Source organism: Myodes glareolus, chromosome 25, assembly GCF_982192425.1.
Source record: "Myodes glareolus chromosome 25, mMyoGla1.1, whole genome shotgun sequence".
NCBI classification, from domain to species: Eukaryota; Metazoa; Chordata; class Mammalia; order Rodentia; family Cricetidae; genus Myodes; species Myodes glareolus.
Genome location: NC_142050.1, coordinates 25,951,829 through 25,960,914, shown reverse-complemented (window position 1 = coordinate 25,960,914; position 9,086 = coordinate 25,951,829).

Here is a 9,086-nt window from a genome sequence, read left to right as displayed (position 1 = left end):
TTTATGTTGCTATTTTAATAAAGAGTCAATTTTGTTTGCAAGAAGTGAGATTAACTGTGAAGTGGTTTTCATCTGAAGTAGCACAGGCCCCACCACAGAGTCTTCCTTGGGAAGATGCCGCTCACTGTGGGCTAGTGTCAATTACAGACAGCAGAACTTTGAGACATCACCGATGCTAGTAGCTTACTGAAACAGCAATTCTTCACTGTTCTGGTTACTCATGTCAAAGTCAAGAAAGATCTCAAAAACGTTTATGGTATCAGTAACCATCAAATAATATCAAATTTAAAAGGCCATCTAATAATTAGAAAATTTCCATTCAAATTTATGAAATCAGCAAGGCTTGCATATTTTTAATATGGATGTCTCAAATTTTGTTATTAGAAAAGATTTCTTTTAGATTTAGAAAAAGTAGTTTTTAAATGTTTATTTTTTTAAAAATTATGTTTCATATACATAAAGTAAATAAAAGTTTCCCATGATGCTGTTATCTAAAGGAAAGCACTGTTAAAATTTTGTTTTATCTCCCTCTAAGACAATTTAGTGCACGTCTCGTCTCTTTCTCAGGGACGGAACTAGGCTCAGAGTCTTCTCCAGAGACTTCTGTTTACCCACGTGACGTTTCCTCAAAGTGTAAGGCAGTGGAGATGGTGGGCAGGTATTCATCTCAGTGGCGGTAGAGAAAGGAGGGGCTCTCTGCTCTGGGTTCTGGTGTCTGTGTTGCCGGGTCCTCAGGTGTGGCTCATGTGCTGCTGGATCCCCAGGCGTGGCCCAGTGATGCAGGGTCCCTAGGCGGGGCCCCGTACTACCCAACCCCTAGGCGTGTGGCTGGTGCTGCCAGGTCCCCGTATGTGGCCCCGTGCTGCCTGATTCCCAGGCGTGGCAGCTGCTGCCCAGTCCTCACGTGTGGCCCTTGAAGATTCTTCCTTCTACTTTTTTTGTTTAACTCCTCTGCTACTTATCAGAAGTACTTTCTGTTATATTTCAGAACTACTCTCATTGAGAACAGTGATTTTTGTTTGATTTCATTTCTAATATTTTCAGAAGTATAGTAATAATAAATATATGGATAGACACACATACCATTCAGATTTGGAATATTTTTACTTATTTGCAGATCTGGAGGTTTACAGACTACTACTTTCTTTTTTTTTTTTTTAATAAACAAGTCTTTTAGAAGTTCTGTTACAAGAGAAAAGTTTGTTTTAAATATATTGAAATTTTTCCTTACAGAACACTTTCTTTTAAGACTGTTAGTAGTTTTTAAAATTCTGTTTTTATTTGTGAGTGTGTGTGTGTGTGTGTGTGTGTGTGTATCTGTGAGCGTGCCATGCAATGGAAGGAACAGGGCATGAAACTGCAGGTGACTGTGAGTTGCCTGATGTATGTGCTGGGAACCGAACTCGGGTCCTCTGGATGAATGAAGCACTTTCAGCCGCTGAGCCATTATCTCCCTAGCCACAGGTGTAGTTTTTATGGCTCTTTGAAAAACAAAAATGGTTTACTTTATCAGCTATGTGACTCTTACGGTTGTTAACTCTCAATGGTTTAAAGTTTACCTAGGGAATGTTTATTTGGGGTGCCTCTTGTGCACTGAGGAGTTACTTCCTGAATTGCCTCCAGACTAAAACAAGAGAGGCCCCTGCTTTAGACCCCATGCTCAATGAACCTTATTCAGGCCTTTTGGTGACAAATGACAAGTGTGAAGATACAGTTGATTGGAGGAATTTGTCTACCTGGAATCGGAGCTCTCTTTAGTACATGTTGGACTCCTGGCATCCAGGGATGTCTTGCCTAAAAAATACCTTTTACTCTATCCTGATGAACTCACCAGCCCAAAGTAAGTCTAAAGAGAACTCTCTGTCGGGGTTGAAGAGGTATCTCAGTGGTTAAGAGCATCGGCTGCTCCTCCAGAGGCGCTTGGTGAGTTCTCGGCACCCGCATGGTCTTAGAACTACCTTAGGCCTTCTGGTATCTGCAGGCACCAGATCCCAGGCATACATGTGTTGCAAGGAGAGCTATCTACTGAGCTTGGTCACACTTTGGTTTTGCAGGTTGGCGCCTTGGTCTGGCTTGTGAGGCCCTCTCAAGGGGAATATGCATATGACACTATGAGAGGACCAGGCCACTGCATTCCAGCACAAGACTCTGAGAAATTTAAGAATTCAAATTTAAATGTGGCTTTCTAGTAAATTATGGAGGTGTATTTGTTGACATAGATCAATAGGACTTTTTTTTTTTTCTTGAGACAGTGTAGTCCTGGCTGTCATGAAACTCACCATGTAGACCACGCTTGCTTTGAAATCCCACGGATCTGCCTATCTCTGCTGGGATAAAGGGCTTGCACCACCACACCTGGCTATTAGTACATATTTTATGTATTTATATAGTGTTTATGCTTGTGTATCTGTGATGTATGCATGTGTATGAGTGCAGCTGCCCATGCATGTATGTTTGGAGGCCAAGGGTTGATGTAAGGATGTTTTTCTCAACCTCTTTTCATACATATGTGTGTGTGTGTATGTGAATAATTTATTTGAAAATGTCATAAATAATAATGTGTTTTGAGCATACCCATCTCATACTCCAACCACTGGCTGGTTTGTAATGTGAAAGCATTTGGACATGTGGTATATCACTGTGCCCTTTAGCGCCAGACTCTATATGTTTGCAGAGAGATTGATGTTTGAAGGCTAGAAGCAAACTGTGCACTCCTAAATAATACTGGGAAGTCTGGAAGTTTCAGAGGAAGGTTGCCCTCTGGTGTTAACTTGAGAGAGAATTCTGTGTATCATGACACTGCCTGATGGGCCCAAAGGCTTAGAATGGAGCACCTGAGCCTTTGGTCTTGGGAGAGCCCCTAAATTGGACAAGAAGTAGTTTTTCAGGGACTCTAAGCCATAGTGAATTGAAGATTAGAGACCCTACTCCCAATTACTGGACTGAAGAAGCTTCTAGAATAGTTCTGTATCCTTACAGGCTTCTCAGAATATGCCTGACTTTGGTTTTGATTCTTCTTCTTCTTTTTTTAATCATACCAGTAAGTGGAAAGATCAGGACTAGGTTTTGTTTTGAAAATTAAGCTAACAGTTCACTTCTTATACCCCATGTAAAGCAGTATAAGGCTTTCAGCAGCAAAACTATAAAACATCCACAATGGCACAAAAAGAAGTGCATGATGCCTTGAAGAAGTAAGACAGAGGGAGGGACCTCTGTGTGTCTGCAAGTTTAGGGAATGTTCAGGAAACCATATTTTATGTTTACCTAAAATAGTTATATAGTATACTTTAGTGTATGTGTATACACACAGTTTGAATGAAGTTGTGCCACTTGGGGTGATGGTATTCCCCCAAGAGCCAGAGACTAGCTAATGAAACCCCTAGTACTAACTCCTTTAAGTTGTTGATCAGAGGAATCCAAGACACTCTCAAAGCAATGTAGGCCATTGTCATTGCCCTTGGTTGTCTCCCAGAACTTGATTGCTGAAGACAATACATATTCCAGACATAGGCGGTGGAGGAACTGAGCTGCAACTGACTGGGACATTTCCTCCCTGAACACTGACTCTCATAGTATCCGAAGGTGCTTTTTCTTCCCAGGTGGGAAAACAGTCAGTGGTCCTATCCATGTGTGAAGCCGATGGACTGCAACAATTCGGTAGGGCAAGATACTCCCAAGGGTGCAATAGTACCACTTTTATCTCTGGGCTAACCCACAGTCTTCTAATTAGACTTAAGGCTAGCTCAGTAGGAAAGAATTCATTATTAATAATGTAAATCCGTCCAACTACCTATGATTGGTGAACTCATGAATCCTAGAGAATATGATACTGCCACTTTCCTAAAATAGCCTAATTTCTAATTGCATTCTAAATGTTTATAGCCACAGATATCATTTATACCACCTATGCCATGCTATATCCTTATACCCACAGATAAATGCAGCTCTCACACCTCATCAAAGAAACTTCTTTTGGCAGCAGATGGGACACCATCACAGAAAAACACAACTGGTCAAAATGCAGAGTTTTGACCCAACCCCAGGTGATAACTCAACAATACAACCCCTACAATGAAGGCCCAGGGAGCATTATAGAAGAGGGGGTGGAAGACTATAAGACTCAGGGGACCAGGAAGTCTGCTACAAGATATATATGACAGGGAAGTGCAGTGATATTTTGTTTATGTTTTAACAAATAAAGCTTGCCTGGAGATCAGAGTGCAGAACTAAGCCACTAGAGGCCAGGGAGTGGTGGCACACACCTTGTTCCCAGTATTTGGGAGTCACACGCTTTTGATCCCAGCACTAGGGAGGTGGAGACAGGAAGTGATATGGCTGGGCGGAGAGAGGAATGTAAGGTGGGAGGAGACAGAAGTTAAAAGCAGTCTGAGGTCTGGTGGAGACAGTTGCCGTCTGAGGTCTGAGGACAGGATCGCCCATTCAGTCTGAGCATTGGTGTCTCTAGTGATGGGCCACTCTGCTTCACTGATCTTCACCATTAACCCCTATGGGTTTTTATTATTAAGACCAACTAGAATTTGTGCTACATCTGGTGCCCAACGTTTGGGGTATGGATTCACAAAAAACCGCTTGCCTACGGCTTTTCAGCCACCAACATAGGCTGGAGCTACATGTGATAGGAGTCACTGCCCTGCCGGATAGGTTTACTTTCTTCTCTCCTGGTGGGCTTTCCCTGAACTCCCATCTTGGCTGCTGCCAGACTAGGTAGGTGCCTTGAAGTCCTGTCATGCTTTTACTGTTCTACATAGCAGTAGTAAGCCTCACATCTTCATTATCATTGGTGGCGGATTTGGTGAGAAAATTGGGAATTATTAAAGGGAGAAATTAGTTAAAAGGGAAAGTTTTGCCCAAGTTAAAAAATGGGAAGCACAATTATGATAAAGAAATTTAAGTCGTTGTATAAATATCTAATAGAAAATTTTAAAATGGAGTAATTAAATAAAGGGATAACCAACCAGGATTGACACACTGTTAATTATCATTTGGATAATCCTTGTTGCCATTTTGATAATTCTTGGTTTACTTCTTAAAAGGTTGTTTGGTATGAATGCCAAGATACAGGCCGTAGACAAACATAATAAAACAGATCATAGAGATATTAAAATCCAGACAGAGGAATTTAATAGAGAACCAATTTTAGCATTGTACTATAAGGTAAGAGAGGAACAGGCTAAGGTTTTTATTCTTTTAAATTTTGTTTATTTATTTATTTGTTTTTTTGAGACAGGGTTTCTCTGTGTAGCTTTGGAACCTGTCCTGAACTTGCTCCATAGCCCAGGCTAGTTACAACATCACAGAGATCTGCCTATCTCTGCATCCTGAGTGCTGGGGTTAAAGGCATGCACCACCACTGCCACACCACCCTTAGGTTTACAGACAACTAAACTTATGTCAAGTAACCTTACAGGAAGTGCCAGATGATAGAGAATCTGTAAGAGCTGACTGAATTCCAGTGGCAATGTTAGATTTAAGGAGATTCAAGGAAGCAATAGTCTCATGTGGCATGTATTCACAATTTGTGAAGCAGATGTGAAACTCAAGATCAACTTATGATAGATTTATCCTTAAATACTGGAAAGAATTGGTTACAGCAGTCTTGGAATCTAGTCCACAATTACAATGGATGACCTGGTTGAGAGAAGAGTCTAACAATTGAACAGTGGAGTAGACTAGAGGTATGGAAATCTTTCAAGATCAACTTCTTGGAGGAGATTATGTGACTATAGAAAAGCAATCCCTATATATCTGTCTCTGGGTTTCTATTGTTCATGCTACATTTGGCATAAAATGTTTGGGGTATGAATTCATGAAAAAGCCTCTTCTCTTGCCTGTTGCTGTACAGCCACTCACATAGGTCAGAGCTGCACATGGCCAGAGCCAATACCCTGCCAGCTAAGTTTTCCTTATTTCTCTCCTGGTGGGCTTTAACCTGGACCCCATTCTTGGGCTGTTATCAAACTAGGTAGCTACCTTGAAATCCAGTTAGGCTTTTATTGTTTTATGAAGCAGCAATAAGCCTCACATCATTATTATTGGTGGCAGAATTGGTGAGAAACGTAGGAATTCTTAAAGGGCGGGATTAGGTAAAAAGGAGAGTTTTTTTTCCCCCACATTGAAAAATGGGAACACTTTTACAAAGGAGAGATTTGGATTACTGTATAAAATACGCTAGATAGTTTGAAAATGGAATGATTAAATGAGAAGTTAACTAATTTAGATGGGATTTATGTAATGTCAGCTGTAAACATTATCAGCTTTATCATTTTTGTTTTGTCACTAAAATGTTGATTTATCTGAATGCTAACATACAAGTTTTAGAAAAACTTAATCAAACAGATTATAGAGCTATTCAAATCCAGACAGAGGAATTTAATGGAGAACCAATTTCAGTGTTATATTATAAGAACAGAGAGAAACAGCCTAAGGTTTTCAAACAACCAACCTTAATATATCCAGTAACCTTACAGGAATTGCCCAATGATAGAGTCTCCATACGAGTTGGATGGATTCCTGTGGCAATGTTAGATTTCAGAAAATTCAAGGAAATGATAGTCTCATATGGCATACATTCACCATCTGTGAAACATATGTTAAACTCAAATTCAATTTATAATAGAATTATCCCCAAAGACGGGATAGACTTGATTAAAGCTGTCTTAGATCCTGGTCCACAATTATAATGGAGTACCTGATTTAGATGAGGCTAAAACTATTGAGCAATGGAGAAAAGCTAGAAGTTTGGAAATCTCCCAAGTGCAACTTCTTGGAAAAGGAGATTATACAACTATAGAAAGGTAATCTTTATATGATGACCACACCCTGGATTTAACCAAAAATACAGAGAAAAATTGACCTTCACAGTGCCTACTTATAATAATCCTAAACCTGCTAAGAGATATCAATGGAAGGTTTTCCCACAGGGAATGTAAAATATCCTTCCCCTGTGCCAATATTTGTAAGTCTGCCTTTGGAAACACTAAGCTATTGATTTCCTCAATCAATATTTTACCATTTCATGGATAATATTTTACTATCGGATTCAAGTGTAGATACTTTAGAAAGAATGTTTGAAGAGGTTAAAAAAAAGTTTGCCTTGTTGGGGATTTCAAATTGCTCTTGAAGGCATACGAAGAGGAGATTCTATTAATTAGTTAGGTTATAAAATAGGTTTACAAAAAATTAGACCTCAAAAGGTACAAATTAGGAAAGAGTGATTCCAGACTTTAAATGATTTTCAAAGGTTACTAGGAAACATTTCCCATATACGGCCCACTTTTGGGATATAATCTGATGAACTATTATTTTAAACAAAATCTTAGATGGTAACAAGGGCTTACATAGTCCCAGGAAATTATCAGCTGAAGCTGAGGGAGAATTGGTTTTGGTGAAATTAGAGAAAGCACATGTGGATTGCGTGGATCTGAATCTTAACTGCATTCTGGTCATATTACCCTCCAACCATTCTCCTACAAAAATTTTAATGTGGAGGGAAGATATTATTTAGAATAGATATTTCTACCACATCAACTGAGTAAAAAATTAAAAACTTATATGGAAAATGTCTCTGAGTTAATTATAAAAAGGAAAATTAAGGCTTCATCAATTAGCAGGAATAGATGAAGCAGAAATAATAGTACCTTTTAATAATGATGAAATTGGCAAATTATGGATAGAAAGTAAACCCTGGCAAAGAGCTTGCACTATTTTTTTTGGGAAGAGATTAAGCAAAAATATCCTAAAAGCAAGAGAATTTAATTTATAAAGAGAACTAGCTGTATCTTTCCGCACATTGTGCAGGAAATACAAATTCCTGGAGACCTTCCCTGCTGTACTGATACAAATAAATCAGGAAAGTCAGCTTACAAATCAGAAAACTTAAGTAAAGTATATCAAAGCCCTTTAGATTTTGTCTAAAAGTCAGAATTATATGCTATTCTCATGGTATTAATGGATTTTAAAAACCTCTCAATATAGTTGCTGATTCACAATACGCAGCAACAGTTGTTTTGTATATTGAAACCACTGAATATATACCAGATGATACAAAATTGACTTTATTATTTATTCAGTTACAAGATACAATCAGGAATAGGAATCATTCTGTATACATAACAGGTCTACCAGGTCTTCTAGCACAAGGTAATGCAGAAATCAATTATCGATTAGAAATATGCTGAAGGCCTCAGAATTTCATAAAATACATCATGTCAATAGCGAAGGTTTAAAAAACATTTTTCATCACATGGAAACAAGCTAAGGAAATGCCCTACTTGTTTTTTATACAATTAAACACCAGTACCTGCAGGAAGCAACCCAAAGAGAATGCCTTCCCTATTGCCTAAAGGAATGAAATCAAACAAATGACGTCTGTCAGATGGATGTATTTCGTTTTTGTAGAATTTGGAAAACTAAAATATGTACACCAGACTATTAATACATATTCAGGTTATCAATGGGCAACTGCTTTGTGTTCAGAAAAGGCTGATTCAGTAATCACACATTGGCTAGAAGTTATGGCCATCATGGGTCTACCTGTACAAATAAAGACAGACAATGCTCCAACATATGACTCTAAGAAAATGAAACAGATTTTTGCTTATTATAATGTAAAGCATATTATTGGTATACCACACAATCCAGGGCAGACAGTTATACATAGATCAAATTGAACTCTAAAGGATATGTTAAATCAACAGAAAGGGATGATAAGTAGCCCCAGAAATAGATTGCATAATACTTTATTAACTTTGAATTTTCTAAATGATAATGAGAAAAGTACAACAGCTGTGAAGAGACATTGATTAGTAGAAAAAACTATGAAACTAAAGATGGTATACTTTATAAATGTATGGACCTTAGAATGGAAAACAGAACATGTGTTACATTGGGAAAGGGTTTTACTTTTTTTCCACAGCAGAAGAAAAGTGTGGATACCATCAAAACTGATAAAGATTAGATTTGAACAAGAGACACCCCTTGCTTAGAAATAGTAATATTTAACCAAACAGCATGGCTGTTCAATCTAAACTAACTTTAAAACTAAGAAATGCTTTTCGTTTGATCAG